Source organism: Carlito syrichta, unplaced genomic scaffold (assembly GCF_000164805.1).
Source record: "Carlito syrichta isolate Samal-C Ts95f unplaced genomic scaffold, Tarsius_syrichta-2.0.1 Scaffold304683, whole genome shotgun sequence".
Classification (NCBI taxonomy): Eukaryota; Metazoa; Chordata; class Mammalia; order Primates; family Tarsiidae; genus Carlito; species Carlito syrichta.
The window spans coordinates 92122-105844 of NW_007248779.1; the positions used below are offsets into that span (position 1 = coordinate 92122).

At 47.0% G+C, this 13723-nt stretch overlaps 1 pseudogene; it reads left to right on the forward strand.

Annotated features, from left to right (window-relative positions):
- The first annotated feature begins 11026 nt into the window (after positions 1 to 11026).
- Positions 11027 to 12345, forward strand: LOC103262968 (annotated as a pseudogene).
- Positions 12346 to 13723: the final 1378 nt, after the last annotated feature.

Consider the following 13723-nt stretch of genomic DNA (forward strand, 5'->3'; position numbering starts at 1 on the left):
CCAAAGAGAGGCCCAAATATTGTACCTCACATCTTTAAAATAAAATATTTAAAAAATAAGTAAGTGATTATTGCTTAAAAAAAAAAAAGATAAAATAAAAAGAAGGTCCCAGCTGGGCTCGGTGGCTCAGCCTGTAATCCTGCACCTTGGGAGGCTGAGGTGAGTGGATTGCCTGAGCCTGCGGGTTCGAGACCCGCCTGGGCAACTTGGCGAGACCTCATCTCTACAATAAATCAAAAATCAGCCGGGCGTGGAAGCGCACGCCTGTAGTTCCGGCTACTCGGAAGGCTGAGGCGGAAGGATCGCTGGAGCCCAGCAGGTCGAGGCTGCGGTGGCCGGGAGCGGCCACTCCACTCCGGTCTGGGCGACAGGGTGAGACTCCAACTCAAAAACAAAAAAAGAAGGTCCCGGTGGGTCTGAGTCCCAGCCGCCTACAGTCCTTCCAGCTCAGCTCTCTCTGCTCCTCCATCTTGCCGCCTGGAATCGCCCTTTGAACACACACCTGAAGACAAGCCCTTGTCTCTGGACCACTTTGGGGCATCCAGCCGGAGTGAGGAGCCTGCGGTCGGTGCTGCCTTCAGGCCCATGTGGGCACATCTTCGGAGTCTGTCCCTCTGGCCGCCGGCGCTGCTGGCATTCATTTCGTCTGCAGCAGTGGGCCTCCCTCTTTTCCCTGCCCCCGGGGTCAGGGAGGAAAGATTGTCGGTTGCTGAACACATGCCATTCGCCAGCGCGGCTCCATACAGCAGCAGTCCTGTTGGAAGTGGGGTTCTTGCCACGTCATCATGAGCTCATGGGCGCCTGAGGAAGTTATGAGCCACAAAACGCGTCAGCAGAGAAGATGGGTTTTTTTTTGAGTCGGAGTCGCACTCCATCACCCAGGCCGGAGTGCAGTGGCACACTCATGGACACCCAGAGTCGACCTGCTGGGTTCCAGCGATCCTTCCATCTCAGCCTTCCAAGAAGCCAGAACTACAAGCATGTGCCACCACGCCCAGATGATTTTTGATTGATTGTAGAGATGAGGTCTTGCCCAGTTGCCCGGGAGGGTCTCGAACCCGTGGACTCAGGCAATTCACTCACCTTGGCCTCCCAAAGAGATGGGATTACAGACTGAGCACCAAGCCCAGCCAAAGATGAAATTTTTAAACGAAAAAGTCTCTGCCTCTGCGGGCATTTCCATGAGGCCCACTGCCTCTCGGGGAAGCAGCAAGCAGTTGAAGAAGGTCAGCAGGAAGCAGGTGAGGATGAACTCCGAGGGAGGGCCTCTTCTGAGTGACACTCAGGGATTTTGTTGCGGGAACATGTTGCATGCTTGAAAAACCCACATTTCCCTTAGCTTATCTTTGCTCGGCAAAACCGATGCAGGTGGACAGGCGGCATGACTGAGCCTGAGCAGGCCACCAGTGAACCTCTCATGGGTGGACACCGACTGCCCAAAGACCTCCAACCTCCCCCATCCTCAGTGAGCTGTATTCAATTACTCAACTTCCTGTGCTTCAGGTGTTGCAGGTAACTGGGAGGAGGAAGAAAAGGAACTTCGGCTCAGAAGAGGCCAGCTTCCAGCTCATTCCTTAACGGAAGGTCTGGACACCTTCCCCACGTTCAGGTCTCACGCCACAGGCTTCCAACTCAGAGCGCCCCAGACAGACACATGGTCTTCGCTCCAAACTTCCTAAGTTGTGTCTCATTCCCCTGCGGCTCTCAAGTCAGAACCGTGGCGGTTCTACCAGGGGCCTCGCTGCCGAGGCTCACAGCCCCTCTGGAACAAACACCGCCTGCATTCCCTCGAACATCTTCGGGGCACCCCAGCCCCGCGTGTGTCTTCCCGTCAGTCCCATTATTTCTGGGCCACGGTTGCAGTTTCCGCAGTCCTCTGGGCCGCTTGGTAACCACCCCCCCCCTCACCTCCCACCCCTGTCTTGGTCAATGACTGTCTGGGGCAGAGAAGGGGGGAATGCCAGCAACCAGGGCGGCCCGCCCCATCGTGCCACGACCCTTGGAGCTGAAGAACTCCAAGTGTTAATCCCCAGAAATGGACAGAGGGCGGCCCAGCCCGGGCCGCTGACCGGAGCCCAGCCCAAGGAGACCGAGAGCCCACCCGAGCACGAGGGCCGTGGCTGCTCCTGTCCATGGATCTCACGCTGTGGGTCGGAGGGCAGCAGGCTGGACGAGAAAATCCATGGAGAGAAGCGACGTCAGGCGAGCTGTGCTGCGGCAGGAGTCGAGGAGAGGGTCAGCGAGAGCCGAAGACAGGTGGCGTCACTCTTCCTCCGGTCCCGTGACACAGACATGGTCGTCTGTGCTTGGTGGGTGGGGACTCCAGGCTTTAAACCACACTTACTGGCAGGCCACAAGCCTGTGTCTCTGAGCAGGGAAGCAGCGACAGAACGTAGGATGGGGCTCCGAGGTCAAGACTGTGCCCCGGGCGGGCAGGATGTGAACGCCAGGCCAGGGGCAGAGAAGTGTTCATGTCACCTGGCAGGCAGAGCGGTATGGCGTGTGGGGATCTCAGTCCTGAAAGAGAAGCTGTCCCGACACGGGGTGAGGGGGCGTCCAGGCACACGGCCAGCATTCCACGAGAAGTCACCAGGGCCAGTGAGGCCAATGTTCCTGGCTCCGCCTGACGTGACCCTGCTCCCCGCCCCCCGTCTTGCGTTCAGGACAGGACTCTGATCACAAGCTGGGGAACAGCCTGCTAGAACAAGACAGGGCCTTGGTCTCCAAAGTGCTGGGGAGGGGCCAGAGCAAGGCCAGGCCCCGGGGAGCGGCTAAGATCCAGTCATCCAGTCCTTCCTTGGTACCTGAGCCGAGCACCCCACAAAGCACGGAGAGACCCACAAAGTGTGACCACTCACTGGATCAAAAAAGCAAATGTCCATAGCTACTCTGACAAAGGACACATCATTTTACCATAGTTCAACTAAAGTTAAAAAAAAACTTAAAAAGAAGGGAAATCCTATACACTTAGAAACTGTTCATGATACAATTTGAAATTGTGTCCCAAAAATATCATAATAGCAGCCGGAAAGTATTTAGAATGAAACAAGGATGAAAACACACCATTTTGGTCAAAATTCAAAACACTGATGACACCAAATGCTGACAAGGCACGAAGCAACAGAAATTCTCCTCCCTTGCTGGTGGAAAGCAAAATAGAGCACCCACTTTGGGAGTCATTTTCGCAGTTTCTCGTAAGGCTAAACATAGCTTTACCAGATGAATAAGTGAAAGGCTCCTTGATATTTACCCAAAGACGTGGACAACTTACATCCACACGAAAATCTGCACACAAATGTTTACAGCAGCTTTCTCCATAATTGCCCAAACTTGCAAGCAGCCAAATGTCCTTCAGGAGGTGAATGACTGTATAAACACGGGTAACTCCATACAATGAAATATTATTCAGCACTGGAAGAACTTTAAATGCATACTATCAAGTGAAAAAAATGTCTTCGGAAGCTACATATTGTAGGATTCCAAATGTATGACATCCTGAAAAAATTACAAAGATAATAAAAAGATCAGTAGTTGTCAGGGGTTTGGCTGGGGAGAGGGATGAATGCATGGGGCGCCAGGGACTTTGGAGCAGTGAAACTATTCTCAATGATATTATGATGGTGGAGACATTGTATCAGGAATTTGTCAAAACCCATAAAATATACAACACGATGAATGAACCCTAATGGAAACTATAGAGTTTATTTTTTATTTTTTAATTTTTTAATGTTTTGAGTTGGAGTCTCACGCTTGTCGCCCAGGCTGGAGTGCAGTGGCACACTCACAGCCACCGCAGCCTCAACCTGCCAGACTTAGGTGATCCTTCGGTCTTAGTCTTCCAAGTAGCTGGAACTACAGACACACACCACCACGTCCAGCTAGTTTTTGTGATTTACTATAGAGAAGAGGTCTCACCAAGTTGCCCAGGCTGGTCTCAAATCCCTGGGCTCAGGCAATCCTCTCACCTCAGCCTCCCAAAGTGCTAGGATTATAGGCTGATATGGAACTCTGTATTTTCTGCCTATTTTCTGTAAACCTAAAAGTGCTCTAAAAATGGTTAATCTTTTTTTTTTTGAGTTGGAGTCTCACTCTGTCGCCCAGACTGGAGCGCAGTGGCCACTCCCAGACACTGTAGCCTCGACCTCCTGGGCTCTGGCGATCCTTCCGCCTCAGCCTTCCAAGTAGCCGGAATTATAGGCATGCGCTGCCACGCCCGGCTGATTTTTTGATTTATTGTAGAGATGAGGTCTCGCTGCCCAGCGGGTCTCGAACCCGTGGGCTCAGGCAATCCACTCACCTCAGCCTCCCAATGGCGCAGGATTACAGGCTGAGCCACCGAGCCCGGCTAATAATCAATTCTTTGAATGAGAAATAGTACATTTTAAAAGCTGTATGATACATATAACAGTTCTTAGACAGAAATGCTTATCTTTAAGTGTTTATATTAGAAAAGACAGAGTCTGACTCAAAAAACAAAAGCAAATGGTGCAAGTGGACTTGGGCAGTAAACAAACAATTTTCATTCATTAAATGGGGCAAGAGCCCGCGAGGGGTGGGGGCTGGATGCTGGAAGCGCAGAAGGGAAGGACACACACTGACCAGGTTTGGGAGGATTCCAGCAGAGGAGACACCTGGCTGATCCTTGAGGCTGAAAAGATATAAGCAGGGAATGAGGGTCATTACGGTTAATGACAGGAAAGGATGGAGCAATAGTGCATATTTGGAAAACGGCAAATAAATTATCAGAGTGTAATGAAACGTTCATGTAAGGGATGGTCAAAAGAGCAGACTAGGAAGGTAAGGATGGGGGAGACCCCTCATAAAAGGTCTTGGGTGCTAAGCTCTCACATTTAGCAATATCCTCAAGTACAGGGAAGCTTCTGACACATTTTAAGAACAAAAAATAATGTGATTGGCTCTGCACTTGGAACCATCACCTTGTCAAAAAATTGTAAGTAGCATGGGTCTTATGAGAAAAAGACAAGAGGAGAACCTACTCCCAACACCCTAGTAAGAATAACATCGAAGCCTATCCCGTTAGGTCAGGAGCTTGGCAAGGCTGCCCAATAGCATTATGCTTCACTGTATATGGAGGTTGAAACTAGCACATTAAGGCAAAGAAAATGAATGGGTGTAAAACAACTGAAAAGCAAAACCCAGTACAGCTATTGTTTTTCAGATGATTTATTTTGAGCATAGAAAATCAAAAGGAATACAAAGACAAACTATTTTAGACAAAAAACCTACTTTGCTGATGATATAATTGGAGTTTTTAGCAAAATTTTGGGGTACAAAATATGTTAACATGTAAAAATAAATGTCAGTATCCAAAACTGACATTTAAAAAGTTACAATCTATAGAATCATAAAAGTGATCTAATACCTAGGGGTACTATAACAAAAACTATATACAAATATAATTTTGTGATAGAAATGATAATTCTTTATTAAAAGTTCCTTTACAAAACCTACATAGAAGACTATAAATGATTTGTTGGTTTGTAGGATGGAAGGTTCAAGGTTGTAAACATCGATTCCCTGCAATCCCAATGAATCAAAACCACAACTAGTTCCTTTTGAAACACAGAAAACTGATTCTAAAAATTTATGTGGAGATTTATGTGGAAATATAAAGAGTAAAGAATAACCAAGATAAAAATAGTTTGGGAGGATTCATCACATCAAGATTTGTTATCAATTTATTGTAATGAAAAAGTATGGTATTGATACAGGATTAATAAATGAGAACAAAGGAACAAAATAGAGGCTTGACTCAGATCTATATATGAATGGTTGACACATGCCAGTAATGGGCTAGAAAGAGTCACCTTTTCAGTCAATGCTGCCAGAACAACTGGGTTAGTAAAAGGGAAATTTAAATTGTCCTAATATATCACACTGTATATTCTAGGGTATTCAAAAAAGATAATACACCATGATCAAGTGGGATTTATACTAGGGATGCAAGGATGATTCGATGTATACAAATCAATAAACATAATATAGCATATCAACAGTATAAAGGACAAAAACCATATGGTCATCTCAATAGATGCATAAAAAGTGTCTAATAAAATTCAACAATCTCTTATAACAAAAACTCAACAAACTAGGCACAGAAGAAACATACCTCAAAGAAAAACGGTCATATATGACAAACCCACAGCCAATATCATACTGGTTAGAGAAAAGTTGAAAGCCTTTCCTCTAAAAACTAGAACAGGACAAGAATACCCACTTTCACTATTCTCATTTAATATAGCACTGAATGTTTTGGCCAGAGCAATCAAGCAAGAGAAGAAATAAAAGACATCCAGACTGGGAAAGAGAAAATCAAATTGTCCTTCTTTGCTGATGATATAATATTATATTTAGAAAAATCTAAGGACTCCCCCCCCAAAACTCTTAGTTTTGGCAAATGAATTCAGTAAGGTTGTAGGATACAAAATAAATGTTCAAAAATCAATAGTGTTTCTATGCACAAATAATGAGCTAGATGAGAAATAAATCAAGAAGTTAATCCCATTTACAATACTTACCAAAAAAAAAAAAATCCAGGAATAAATTTAACCAAGGAGGTAAAATATCTCTACAAGAAAAACTATAAAACACTGATGAAAGAAATTGAAGAAGATACAACTGAAAAAAACATTCCATGCTTATGGATCAGAAGAATTAGTATTGTTAAAATGATGATATTGTCCAAAGTCATCTACAGATTCAATGTAATCTCTATCAAAATACTGTCATTCCTCACATAATGTTTCTAAAAATTCTAAAATTCATATGGAACCAAAAAAGAACTTAAACAGTCAAAGCAATCCTGAGCAAAAAGAGTAAAACTGGGAGCATCACATTACCTAGTCAAATTATATTATAAAGTTATAGTATAATATTGCTATAAAGATAGACCAATGGAACAGAATAGAGAACCCAGAAAAAAGCCAACTGATCTTTGACAAAGCCTTACATGGACAAGAACTTAAATTGTGGAAGACATATCTTCTTCAATAAATGGTGCTGGGAAAACTGGATAGCCACATGCAGAAGAATGAAACTGAGACCCTATCTCTCACCATATACAATAAACAACTCAGATTTGATTAAAGAGTTAAATGTAAGACCCGAAACTATAAAAATACTAGCAGAAACTCTAAGGGAAAGTCCTCTGGACATTGGTCTAGGCAAAAAATTACTAAGACCTGGAAAGCACAGGCCACAAAACAAAACCGATTAAGGGACCGTCTGTCTCTGATGAAAGACTTTCAAGGTGATGACCTTGAGCATCAGGATCAAAGAGACCAGGCAGTGTGCCTCCTGGCTGAGAAGATGCTTTTGACGGTCTTAGAGAGACTCCAGTTTTAAGCTGTTTTATCTGGCAGTGGAATTTTAAATTTTATTCATTAGTTGGTTGGCTGGGTTGTAGCTGGCCCTCTGACCTAGCCACCTCTTCAGTGCCTCTGCGCTCTGGTGGGCCACGGCTTCCTGACACAGTCCTGCTTTCAGGTAATGGGAATCACTGAAGGGTGTGCCCAGACACACGCCACAGCAGACAAGAAATTAGAATCCAGAGACGCACGGGGCAAGGCTCTGGAGCCAGCCTGGGTGGAACCCCCTCCCAACACCCGCCAGCTGCGTGGCTCCCGTGCCTCGGTTTCCTTACCCACGATTTGGACCTATTAGGAATAATAATAGTCATACTGTGGTATAGGTAAGTGCTCGGCAGAGGAAGGGCCCGATTCATGTTTGTTTTTGTTTCTGTGGGCACAGGCACATGTGTGTGTACGCATGAGCATGTGTGTGTGTCTACAGTCTCCTGCCCTGCAGCCTCGGTGACGGCAACACATGAGTGCATGGCGCGGAGAACTGCGGTCCTGGAACACGTGCCTCCAACCCCTGCCCCCGGGAAGTGGCCGCCTCCCCCATTCAGGGAAATGGGAGCAAGAGGCCCCACCCCCACGGGGCCTGTCTTGTGCCCACAGATGCCTCGTGGGAGGACCCATGTCACCACCTACCGCCCTCTTGACTACCTCCTCGGAGCCCAGCCCCTGTGGGAGCCACGCAGCAGGTGGGTATTGGGAGGGGGGTCCTCCAAATGGACTCACCAACTCGGCTGAGCCTCTCTGGCTTTGGAAGGCGTTTGCTGGGTGCTGACATGCTCTCCTGGCTTTGTCCTCACAGGCGATGTCCCTGTGAGGACGCTAACTGGCGTCTGGAGTCCAGAAGAAAAGACTGAGACGCAAAAGAAGGAACGGGCGATGGGAGGAAGCTCATAGCCAGTGTGGACTCCGGGTGGAACTCCGCCACGCTGCTTCTCAGACTGTCACCGACACGCTTGCAACCCTTAGCTTCAAGGGTGAATCAGGACTGATCACCCAGAGCCTGGACCCCATCTAAGGCCTCGGCCCATGCTGGCTACTGTGTGAATATGATTCAGTGACTGCGGCTCCAACAAGCCCTCTCCAGGAGGCCGGGCCTCCTCCCTCTGAGGCCCCCTGAAGCACACATGGGGTTTCCCGGAGGCCAAGGCCACCAGTACCTCCAGAGCCTCACGGGCACTGCCCCTCCCTGCTTGGGTTCTGTCAGCCCAGGCCCCTCCCAGCCCAGGGGCCCCTGGGATCCTCTCCTGCTCCTTAACTCACCCACACACCCCCTCTCACCCTCCTGTTGCTGTTGCTGCCTCATGACTCAGTGGCTTTTAAAGCCCTGGATCTGGCCGGGTGCAGTGGCTCAAGCCTGTCATCCCAGCACTTTGGGAGGCCGAGGTGAGAGAATTTCCTGAGCCCACAGGTTTGAGGATGGCCTGGGCAACTTGATGAGACCTCATCTCTACAGTCAATCAAGAAAAATTAGCTGGGCATGGTGGCACATGTCTGTGGTTCCAGCTACTCGGAAGGCTGAGGCAGATGGATTGCTTGAGCCCAGCAGGTTGAGGCTGTGGTGGCCGTGAGAATGCCACTGCACTCCAGCCTGGGTGACAGAGTGAGACTCTGACTCAAAAAAAAAAAAAAGACCTCCGTCCACACTCTGCCTATAGTGTCATTGATAGTGTGACCAGGGCCCACAGTGACAGGGCACCGGGAACAGGAGCTTCCTCAAAGTCTGCAGGAAGAAAACCAAGCTGTGGGGACAGAAAGAAGAATGGAGGGGGCCAGAGAGAGACGCCCCCCTCCCAGGAGGGAAACCAATTTGGGGGGCAGAAGGGGGGATGGGGGTGGAGAGAGACACCCTCTCCATGCAGGAGGGAAACCAAGCCATAAGTCAGAAGGGGACGGGCGGTGGGTGCTGCAAACGAGAGGCCCGCCATAGTCTCCCCACTGAGTACGCTGTGAGGAGGGAAAGGCCCAGGCTGCAGTCTCTGGAAGAAGAGAGAAAGTGGATGTTTGGAAGGTGGAGAGAGAGCAGAGATGCTGACTTCTGTCTCAAGGGCACCCCACCGACTGTGGGAAGCTTGACAGGTTGATGTCGGTTCCTCCCACTGTTCGGGCCAAGAAACTGAGGTCCAGTCTATGCTGTGACTTGAATTTCCTCAGTTCAGAAAATGTATTCCCCCCAACCATGTCTTCTTTAATCCACCCTCAAGAGGTGAATACGTTACTGCCACAATCACTAAAAGACATGCTCCCAACATCATTTTCTTCCTACCAACTAAACTTCTGTAACAGCCTACTCGTTCAACTTTCCACAATAATTTCACCCAGAATAATCTTGTTTCTGTTGACCCCACTTAATGAAACTTCTCTTGCCATGGGCTCCAGTGATCTCCTTAGTTACCAATTTGCTCTTCCCTTATTACTTGATTTATAGCACATGACACTGCAGACCATCTGGGATTCTCTTTGGAGCTTGGTGACATCACTCCTGTACCTTTTCTTTTTCTTTTTTTTTTTTTGAGTCGGAGTCTCACTCGGTCGCCCAGACTGGAGTGCAGTGGCTGCTCCCGGCAATCCACTCACCTCAGCCTCCCAAAGGCGCGGGATTGCAGGCTGAGCCACCGAGCCCGGCACTCCTGTACCTTTTCTACCTAAAGCGTCATTCCTTTTTATCTTAGTTCAATTCCTTCTCCTCCATCAACATCTTACATACTGATGCTTTCCTGGGGTTTATCCATAGTTTCTTTGTTGCTCATTCTAATCTGTACACTCTCCTAGCCAACTTCACATGCTGTGCTTTTCACTAACAACTATATGTTAATTATTCCTAACTCTAGATATCCAGCTCATATTTTCCGTTTAGATTTGGGCGACCAATTTAACACATATAAAAATCAAACTTGTTTGCTCCTGTATTGCCGATCTTGGTGCACTGCACCACCATCCATCCAGGTAACAAAGGCAGAAACCTGGGAGTTAATCCTCTCTTCTCCTCACTCACCTTCCCAATGAGAAGATTACAAAAACCATGCCTTTTCCTAACTACATTAGTATCTGTCACATGTTCTTTGCCCCACTATCCTTAGAGTCTCCTTCACCTGTCAAATTACTGTAACATCCTATACCACTAGCCTTCAGGCTGTTCAGCAATCACCACCTCCTAAATTAACCCGCTATACATTGTTGCCAGAAAAGTTTCCCTTACTTAAAATCTTTATTGATGCTGTAATTTCCTGAGTATGGAAAAAAGGCCATTTGCCACTAATCACCACCTTCTTCTCAAGCTTCATCTTTCTCGATCACTTATAAGAGATTCTCTACAAAGATTGTCACCCACCCACATCTTTGCATAGAATCTCACCTTCTAGGAAGTCAAGAGGCTGGCATCACTGGAGTGGTGGCGCAGCTGTTTCCCCCGACTATACGAGAGCATCAGGAGCCGTGTGTTCTGTTTAAACCTGTGGTTGCCGCTCAAAAAATAAAGATGCAGACCCCAAATCAGCGGTTTATACATTTGTCATGCAAGAATCGTGTACTAAAGAAGAGAGAGAAGCTGTGTTGATCAGCGGCTTCAGTGAAGGCTGAGAACAGTAGAACAAAGTTGCAAATGATATAGAGCTTCTAACCATTCCATGTCAGAAGAGACTTCTGTAATGAAAAATATGCCTTTGCTCAGTAAATCACACAAAAATCCAGCAGAAATTGTAAAAATTCTGAAAGACAACATGGCTATTTTGGAAAAGCAAGACAAGAAGATGGACAAGGCTTCAGAAGTGTTGAAGTCCCCGCAGGCAACGAAAGCCATTGTGTGTGGTGTGAGTGACAAAGAGCCACCAACAGAAGTGGTAGCTCAGCGAGCGCAAGAACTCTGCGATAGCGGGCTGCTGGTGACGCTGATCGCTGGTCTACAGCAGATAGACTTGGAGGGAAGCAAGGTGGGACCCAGATATCTAACAAAATCCTGAGAAGGCAGATAGGAACTCAGAGTTCTGCTGTGGAGTACATCAGTGCCCATCCTCCTATTCTGTTTATGATCCTCCAAGGATAGGAAGCCCCACAGATTGCCTTACGTTGTGGGATCACGCTGAGAGAATGCACCTGGCATGAACCACTTGCCAAAGTCACCTTCTTTTCAATCAATTCCGAGACTTCTTTAAGTATGTGCAGTTGTCAACATTTGATATTGCCCAAGATGCCTTTGCTACTTTTAAGGATTTACTAACCAGACGTAAAGTGTTGGTAACAGACTTTTTTTTTTTTTTTTTTTGAGTTGTAGTCTCACTCCATCGCCCAGGCTGGAGTGCAGTGGCACGCATGCTCATGGCCACCCCAGTGTCGACCTCTGGGCTCTAGCGATCCTTCTGCCTCAGCCTCCCAAGTAGCCAGAACTACAGGCGTATGCTACTGTGCCCGGCTAATTTTTGACTTATTGTAGAGACGAGGTCTCGCCAAGTTTCCCAGGCTGGTCTCGAACCTGCAGGCTCAGGCAGTCCACTCACCTTGGCCTCCCAAAGTGCTGGGATTACAGGCTGAGCCACCGAGCCTGGCCAATAGCAGACTTCTTAGAACAAAATTATGACACTATTTTTGAAGACTATGAGAAATCGCTTCAGTCTGAGAATTATGTGACCAAGAGACAATCTCTAAAGCTGCTAGGTGAGCTGATCCTGGACTGCCATAATTCACCACTATGACAAAATATACACGCAAGCCAGAGAACCTGAAACTAATGATGAACCTCCTTCGAGATAAAAGACCCAACATCCAGTTTGAAGCCTTTCATGTTTTTAAGGTGTTTCTGGCCAGTCCTCACAAAACACAGCTGATGGTGGAGATTCTACTGAAAAATCAACCTAAGCTCACTGGGTTTCTGAGCAGCTTCCAGAAAGACAGGACAGATGATGAGTAGTTCGCTGATGAGAAAAGCTACTTGATTAAACAGATTCAGGACCTGAAGAAAACAGCTCTTTAAGATCTCACCGTCTCCTGCCACAGTCACTCCTCTCATTTGCCCAGTTTGTTCATTGTCATTTCAAAGAGGCATCATCCTTGGAGAGGCATTGGAGATGCCTATTTTTTATCAATTAATTGTTCAGGGTAGATGGAATACAAACATTTGAATGGAAAAATGAGTATCTCACTTCCTGGGGAACTCCTATTTTTCTTCCAAAACTGGGCTAGGTCACCACTGTCTCCAGAATGCTGTCAGTTCTCTCCTAGCTGCCTCCATTCCTTCTTTGAGCATCTTGTGAAACTCTCCGCATTTGTGATTCGGTCTGTGGCCTGTTAGGAACGGGGCCGCACAGCAGGAGGTGAGTGGCCAGGGACTGGAGCGCTACCTCCTGACAGATCAGCAGCGGCATTAGATTCTCACAGGTGCACAAATCCTATTGTGAACTGCACACGCGAGGAACCTAGTTTGCCTGGTCCTCGCGAGAATTTAATGCCTGATGATCCTGATGATTCCTCTCTCCCGTCCGTGGGAAGAATGTCTTCTACAAAAGCAGCCCCTGAGGCCAAAGAGATTGGGGAGCGTCATTCTACAGCACAGTATTGTTGTAACTTATTTCTGTGAAAAACCCTGAAAACATTGCAACTTGCCTGCTCCTTTTCCATTTCCTTTAGCCACCTCTTTCCCACTGAATTCTCAAAGAATCCACAAATTCTACAAGACAGGGTTTGTTTCTTTCCTTCTTCTTTACTATTTCTAGAGCCCAGAATAGTATCTGGCTGACAACTGGGCTGAAACAAACATTACTTATTTTTTTTTAAATTTATTTGTTGAATTGGAGTCTCTCTGTCACCCAGACGGAGTGCAGTGGCACGCTCCCGGCCACCACAGCCTCGACCTGCTGGGCTCCAGCGATCCTTCCGCCTCAGCCTTCCAAGTAGCTGGAACTACAGGCGCGCGCTACCACGCCCGGCTAATTTTTGATTTATTGTAGAGATGAGGTCTCGCCAAGTTGCCCAGGCGGGTCTCGAATACTTATTTTATTAAACCAGATGTTAACAAACCAGTTTCCCTGAGTTTAAAAACATGTTTTAAAATTTTCTTTTGCAGCCTGAATTTTTTTTAAAAATAGAAAACACTGAGAGGAAAACAAGATTTTATTTCATCAATTGATTCCTTTTCAAGATGTGTCATAGACTATAGTTTCTTTAAATTCAAGATTTCTTCTGCTGCAAACTAATAAAATATTAACAGGTTTTTTTTTGTGTTTTTTTTTTGAGTTGGAGTCTCACTCTGTTGCCCAGACTGGCATGCAGTGGCTGCTCCTGGCCACCGCAGCCTTGACCTGCTGGGCTCCGGCGATCCTTCCGCCTCAGCCTTCCAAGTAGCTGGAACTACA